Below are 6,553 nucleotides of genomic sequence, written 5' to 3' on the forward strand. Positions count from 1 at the left end.
ACCATCTCCTCACAGCTGTGGGATTAGTTTCCAGTTCCCAGTCAGGCTCTTCCTGTTTGCTTGATAATGATCACACCTGTGTGCAGGTGTGTGGAGAGGCTCATATGGGACTGGGAGGGGTGAGCGTGGTGTCAGATACAAAAACTGTTACCACAACCACAATGTCACATCTGTCCTTGGCTGAATGATGATTGACTGGTTGCATCATCAGGAACAGGAGGAGGAAGTTTGCGCTGAGTGTAAGAGTTTGTGTCACACCTTCTGTGGGTGTTTGTTGCGCATGTTTCCGCCTGTGCTGCCCCGGCGTGGCCCTGCCACCTCCCTGGGCAGCCCAGCCTCGGTAATGACTGAGGAGCGGCGGTTAGGCCTCGCTTCCTGTGGGAGTCCTGGTTCAGAGATGTGTCATCAGCAGTGCAGACCGGCTGGAGCCTCGCCGCCTGTTGGGTGTTTTTCCTAGACTGGTGGGCAGACGGTGCCCTTCCCTGGGAGCCAGGGGCAGGTTACAGGAACACTATCGCCATCTGATAGTTGGTGTGCAGCGGAACCTCACAGAGATCCTTGAAGCCCCACAGGTGTCCACGGCTCTGCATCCTTGGCCCTGGAGGAGCCGCGGGGACAGCTTGGTCTCTCTGTATCTCGCTGTCTTGTGTTCATGTGTGTGTGTGTGTGTGCATTCACCGGACCCAAAGCTCACCCCTCCTTTACACCCCTGTGGCCATCTCCCTCCGCCTGGTTCCCACACACACTATCAAAGCCCTTTAATGGCTTCTAATTAGCTCCCCATCTGCTGGTGACAGCGCACTGGTGGCATGCTAAAGCACCCATTGAGAGCATAGGCATTGTGCTCTGGAATACTTTCCACTCCAGTGGCAATTGCCTGGAGAGAGAGCTTTAGCTGGGAGTGTCTGTGCGTGAGTGTGAGTGTGTGTGTGTGTGTGTGTGTGTGTGTGTGTGTGTGCGTGCGTGTGTGTGTGTGTGTGTGTGTGTGTGTGTGTGTGTGTGTGTGTGTGTGTGTGTGTGTGTGTGTGTGTGTGCGTGTGCGTGTGCGTGTGGGGGGGGGTGTTCAGGGGGGACTGGTAGTCTTCTCTACGGTTAGGGGCTTGGGGGAGGGCAGGGGTGGAGGGATACACAATGGGAGACAGTGTTACGGCTTGTTGCAAATCTAATAATGCCAGAGTCCCCTTTCCATCCGGTGGTCATCACCTCCAGCACCACCAGCAACTATTTCACCATTTTCCCACCTCACCCCTCCCTCTGCTTCTTTAAGTATAGCAACAGTTTGCCACTGATGTCACACAATTGGTCAGTTAACACCGACCTGGTGCTGGGGCTGTGGTAAAACTGGCAGCTCAACCTGTTGAGGTGCTCCATTGTCCTAAAGAGCCCCTTGGCTATAGCTCCCCTCTTGGACCAAACAATAGACGCACCTCTATAGAAACTGTAAATGTGGCCTAATGGAGCCTCTTCATTAGCAGAACCTTTCTATGGGGGAATATTGCCTGTTTGTCAGATCCTATAAGGTCCTCTCCTTTCCAGGACTTCCAGCAGGGCTCAGGTCCACTGGTAGCAGAAGGGGAGACCAGCTGTTCCCAGCTGGTAGCCAGAAGATGCCTATGGGGGACAGGCCTGATTGCTGCTGGCCAGCTGCCCCCTGCTGCAGGAGGGAGATGAAGAACAATAAATAGCTGCTTCTGTCCTCCCTCTGTCCACTGTTTCCTAATTTACACTTCAAACCGGAAGGGGGAATTATGGATAAATGCATGCTGTGTGTATATTTTAATTTATGCATTTAGCAGAGTAATTAAACTGTCAACATCTAATCAACAAACATGATGAAATGTCACCAGCAAATTTGCCCTAAAGTATTCCTTCTATAATGTCAGAGAGCAAAAAAAAAAGGCGTGAGTTTATTGTAGATTTCTAAATATGACCAAGATGTTATTTCCTCGGTGGTGATTTATTAAGAAACTGCTCCAAAGATGGGAACCCGTTCTGTTGTGTCCGAGATTCCATGGCAACTAAACGCGACTCTTTGAAATGACAAGTAAGACCCTAAGTTAAGCCACATATTTGTGTGTGTCTCTGTGTGTTGTGAGACAAATGGCCTGTCACCTGACCTCCCTCTGCATCCCACACACACACACACACACACACACACACACACACACACATTCACACACACACACAGACCCGCACATCCCCACAGCTGCACAGAGGCGTCCAGTCAGCACGGCCAGGGGACATGGGAGCCAAAGCCCAAAGATGGAGCATGGACAGTGGCAGCTGGGGAGCTGACAAAGCCCCATTCAGAGGGCCCAGGCCCGGGGACAATGGCTGGGCCAGGCTGAGCCCTCTCCTCCACTCTTCCACCAAAAGATTAATACTTCAGATGGGCTTCCCGGTGGCAGGCAGGGCTAAAAGGAGAGCCCTCCTGTTTGTCACTGGGCATTGTGCGAGTCGCCTGAGAACCAACCTCTTGGATGGGCTTGACAAATGAGAGCCGCCATTGACAGTGAACAGATTGGGCCTGCCACTTTTGTTTTGATTGTGGAGCGGGTATAATCAAGTTATTTGGGCCTCGGGGAGTTTTTGTTTCTTTCTCCTGATGCTCTTGACACTGAAGTCCCACCTTAACACTCTCTGCTGGCTCAGCTGTGATCTGAGCCTGCTCAAGTTTCCCCTCTTGTTTGTTGTTTCTATTTATCCCCGCTGTATAGAGGGCGCAACAGCAAGAGGAAGTTAATTTCCTTGGGTGTGGGAATCTGGCTGTCTTTTCATGCGCTCCACAGACGGCAGCGCAGGTGCAACAGGTGTAGGTGTGTGTGTTCTTGTCACAGCGGAGCCATGGTGCGGGGTTATTGTAATGTTTTCTATGCAGATGTCCCTCGTACACCTGACCTGAATAATGTGTATAAAGAAACAGCTCAGCCAGGGGACTACAGTAACCAGAGACCCCACCACGTCCTCCACCACCCGGTCCCCCCCTCCTTTTTCTCAGTGAGTGCAGCGCAGGTGTTTAGCCCCCAGCAAGGCAGCATTTCAGGTTAAACTGTAGGAACGCTGCCCCACCTTCACACCGGGAACTAGAAGTAGCCGCAGAGCACACAGCGTCACACCTACACACCTGTGTTTTGCTACTGTGATCACACCACCTGACTACACAACAGGAAATATTCTACCACAGAATCTTGTCAGGCAAGAGAGCATGCATTCGGTCTGAATTTTGTATGCAAATGCCATTTCGAAGCCCCGTAGCCAAATTAAACTGACCAAAAATTATTTATTCAGCTTCTGACTGTTGGACTGAACCATTGTTTTCCTGAAGACGGCCAGAGACCATCTGCCCTGTCTGTCCCAGCGTTATCCCTGTGCATCGACCAGCCATTCTCACGATAAAGGAATGTGCTCTTCTTGTAAACATACATGGACCCCCTGCAAGTGTCGCAAGCTTCGTTCCCTTTCCCTGCTCCCTCCCTCCTCCCACGCTCGGGTGTCCTCTCATGCACCCCAGTGTGCATCACCGTCGACCATCCACCCCCCCACCCTGGCTCTGTAGGGTCCATCTACTGCCAGTCTCCCCTCAGCTGCCCACTGAAGACCCTCCTCTGGTTCCCACGTACAGCTACGACAAGCGCCCTGCTTCTCACCCAGGGCCCTCTTCCAGGAATCTGCCTGTGTGAAACTTTGATGCAGCAGAAGGTGCCCTACTTTTAAACTTCATTCTTCTCCCCAGGATTGTTTCGGGGCATTTAACAAAAGGGGAAAGCGCCTGTGTGCGGGTCAGCAGGGGTGTGTGCATATGTGCATCTAGGTTATACTCGTGTGCACGTGTTAGCGTGCACGCTTCTGTATGTATGTGTGTGTGTGCACGTGAGGGGAGGGCTGGAGGATTATAAAGAGGAAGTGAATGGGAAGTACACACTCGGTGACAAAATAAGAGGGAGACATTCCTTTGCTGCCCCTCCCCTCCTCCTCCCGGCTCCCTCTTTCTCTTCTCTGCCTCCACTGTGGCAGGGCCCTGGGAAAATCAAACAGGTGGTTTGTGCCTGGCAGGAAAGCTGGCTGGGCCCGGGGTGGGCAGGCCTACAGGCTGCTGGGGGCTATCAAAAGCTCTTAGCCCCAGCTTTAGGCCAGCACTCTGAATGGCCCCGGGCTTCATTATCATGTGAATTCTGGGAACTGCCCCGGGCCCCCAGTAACACCAGAGAGCTGCCCATATGGTGTTCGCTTGGCAACTAGGGAGACCCAGCAGCCCCCCTCTCCCTTCCAGCGCTGCTCCTCCATTCCAGCACTCCTGATATCAAGAGAGGACAAGGAGAAGAGGGAGGCAGAGGCCCCAGAGCCCTCAGCCCTCTCCTGGGGGGGGCGGACCACACAGAGTAGCACTGGGCAGTCTTTAGGGACATTCGATGACACTACTGCCCCGCGGGGCACTACACTAGTCCGACTCTGGGAGGATTTAGCCACTGAATTAGCATTAAAAACACATTCTAAAGCTGTCAATTTAGCATCATCGGCCAGATCTTTGACAGATAAAGATGTTAGCGGCTTGAGGATGCTGATAATCAGCTACTCTCCTCCCATCATCCCATTCCTTGCTGAGAAGTCTAAACAGTGAATTCACCTCTGAACGATTACTATTAACCCCTTGACGTCTGAATTTAATTTACAATTATATTTTTTTTTTATATGTGTTTTTGCTTTCCAGCTGATGCTATAATAAGTGGAGATTGTTAGTTTGTCAGTGACACATAGAACATATATATATAAAAATAATAACAGATATATAATAATTAGGTCCCACTGCGACCGGTCCTACCAGAAACCAGTGCTTGCAAAAGGTTCCGAGCTATGTATTGAATATGCACAAACCGGCATTGGGGGAATGGATACGTTATTTTGGCTGCAGCCTGAATGAAAATGGTATGATGCAAATTCACAACAATAGGCGTCAAGGGGTTGAGGGCCGATCACAGCAGAAACTGGCACAATGAAATTCATCCATGCATCTTTGTGAAATGTGGTTCTACAGGTTGAGTGAAGAAGGGATTACTGACAGGGAAAGCGGGTAACACTGTGGTTGGCAAGTGAGTTGCTGGTTGCATAGCACAAGTCACTCACAATAGGTATTTGATGTCATTTTGCTCTAACAATTTTCCTGCACTGTGCACAATATTCACAGCTGATGTTTTTCAATCGGGATTGCACATTATTTTATTTAAAATGGGCTTTCAAAATCAAATGAAATCAAATCCAGTTTAGTCATATAGTACATTTAAAACAACCTGGACTGACCAATGTGTAGCATCAAACGTATGTGCAAACAGGATCACAAGTTATACGGTAGATTTAGAAATATAAAATACAGAAATTTTAATACCATTAAAAGCCTCTAAAAGTGATTGAAAACATGAACCTTTGAGCTTGTTGAAGTCTGAGAGGGTATATACAGACTGTATTCTTCACATTTACTTACAACCTATCTATAATTTTATCATTTTTAATCTCCCCTACTGAAAAATTACCATGTTGGTGTGTCCTGTTTGACTATCTATCACCTGTTGCATGTCTAGTTTTCCCCTTGGTTCCTGTTGGTGAGGCTACTGTCATGTTTTGCTCTTGTGTAAAAGAATTCTTTGGAGGTTTTATACTCATGTCAACAGAGAGTTTATGGGCTGTGACGATTGTAAAGCCCACTGAGGCAAAATGGAGTTTTGTGATATTGAACTACAGAAATACTTCTACCACTGATTCATGTCTCAAAACGAATTAAAAGATTTTTGTGAAGCAGTTTTTACTCTGACAGATGAGAATTATATAAAAGTTGATGGTGCAAGCTCAGCACAGCTCCATTTTGGAATCTGCACTAGTCAGCAATGTCAAGACAGCTTGGAATTGGTCAACAGCGTTGCTTTTAGCAGGGCTTTAGTGAGCTGTAGCAGCCAAAATGCTTATACTGATATTTCCTTCCAGCAACATGCTGTAGGTGTACAGCATTCCAGTTAAGTTAGCAGGAACAAAAAAACAAACAAAAAAACCCCAGTCAGATCCATCTGAAGTAAATAACCTTGTGAGTCATCTGATTTTCCTGGATGAGGATGAGGACTCTTCTACAGAGGAGATGTCACTTAACGACAGAGCAGGAATGCTGCTCCGGCTGCTGCAGTCGGCCACCTGCGTTATGGTGCAGCAGGAGGAAGTGTGTGAGCAATGTGTGTTATATGTGTCACATGATCTCATGCTGATGAAGAGGCTTTGGATGGCTCTGGCATTGTTCATTGTGATCCCAGAGGTGTGTGTGTGTGTGTGTATTTGTGTAGGTCCGTACGTGCGCACATGTGTGGGACTGGACGCTGATCTTATATGGCACATGTGGACAATCTAGTCGGCTTACTTCACCGCCTGCACCTGCGATAAAGGAGGCGAGGTATGGAAAACAGAGGGGAGAAAAACATGCAGGGAGGGAGATGTGCGTGTGTGTGTGTGTGTGTGTGTGTGTGTGTGTGTGTGTGTGTGTGTGTCAGGGAGAGAGCCGAAAGTGTGATCTGACTTC

Source organism: Amphiprion ocellaris, chromosome 5, assembly GCF_022539595.1.
Source record: "Amphiprion ocellaris isolate individual 3 ecotype Okinawa chromosome 5, ASM2253959v1, whole genome shotgun sequence".
Classification (NCBI taxonomy): Eukaryota; Metazoa; Chordata; class Actinopteri; family Pomacentridae; genus Amphiprion; species Amphiprion ocellaris.